Source organism: Aplysia californica, unplaced genomic scaffold, assembly GCF_000002075.1.
Source record: "Aplysia californica isolate F4 #8 unplaced genomic scaffold, AplCal3.0 scaffold00457, whole genome shotgun sequence".
In the NCBI taxonomy this organism is placed as follows: domain Eukaryota; kingdom Metazoa; phylum Mollusca; class Gastropoda; order Aplysiida; family Aplysiidae; genus Aplysia; species Aplysia californica.
The window spans coordinates 113,631-114,888 of record NW_004797727.1 but is presented as its reverse complement, the minus strand read 5'-3'; the positions used below and the strand labels follow the sequence as shown (position 1 = coordinate 114,888).

Below are 1,258 nucleotides of genomic sequence, written 5' to 3'. Positions count from 1 at the left end.
CTACTACTACTACTACTACTACTACTACTACTACTACTACTACTACTACTACTCCACCACCAGCACCGCCACCACCCCTTCTGTCACCACCATAAGAACAGAAACAGTGATAATATCAATGATGATAAAAATAATGATGTTTATTATTTTAATGCTGGCGATTTGACGTACCCATCGACGATATTTAGATAATTAAAGTGGCGGGCATTCAGCCCAGCCTGTCAGGACCAACTCGGGCTGAGTAGAATACTAAATCCCTTCAGAAAGATCGAGGTACTCGATTTAGAATTTCTCCCCACTCGGGGAATCAAAATTGGGTCTCCTGCGTACAACAGAGAAACTACTAACTGCTGCACTACATATTATGCCAGGGTGATGATGATGATGATGATGGTGATGGTGATGGTGATGATGATGATGATGATGATGATGATGATGATGATGATGATGATGATGATGATAACAATGAAATAACAATAGTAATGATAATGATAATGCTAACAATAAAGTAATAACAATAACAATCAATGAACTATCCATTGCCAATTTGGAAGTCCGAATTGTACACTGTTGTAAACAGGAGGTTGCGATTATACAAATGACTCCAAGGATACTTGTACTCTTAAAAATAATTACGGCTGGCGGTCGGAGGCATGCAGCAGCAGAATGGCGGGCCACCCCGGGGAATAGCCAGATCAGTCTCTTATTTCCGGTGTCGTGCCTTGATGTCATCTCATGAGTCACTTCCTGGTCTCTCTGAAACGATAGCGGTTGAAAGATAGTAGTTTGTTTCCGTGGCAACGCATTTCGGACTGAGTATCATGATGGGTTTTCGTTTCTTTTCTGATTACTAGTTTTTTAACTGCTTAAGAGATTCTCCTTTTTCCTCAAGTTGCACTTTAAAAAGTAAATTCCATACAGATCCTATGATAATAAAGATTGATAGTTAGATTGTTGTGTGAAAGCCTAATGTTCAGTACGCACTTTGGCTTTCGATACTTTCTTCGTTCTTTTCTTTTCCTTTCTCAGCCAGTGTATGACACATCTGAGTATGGTCATCTTTCGAATACACAGCCTGTTGGGCGTTATTCCCATGGGGAATGGTCCTGAAGGTGCCATAAATTTAAAAAGATCGAAAGTCTGAAAAGTCGAGAGAAAACTGGCGATACTGTAGGAATTCTGATAGTTTTTTGTTTGTTTTTTTTCTAGCTTCACAGAACAGGGTAACTGGGATTTCTATTTTCTTTTCTTTTTTTTC

At 39.3% G+C, this 1,258-nt stretch overlaps 1 protein-coding gene across 1 annotated transcript in view; it reads left to right on the top strand.

Moving 5' to 3' along the window:
* Positions 1-1,258, top strand: part of LOC100533372 (Trk-like receptor tyrosine kinase) — a gene marked incomplete at its 5' end in the record, with an annotated part of 112,342 nt that overhangs the window by 68,428 nt on the left and 42,656 nt on the right.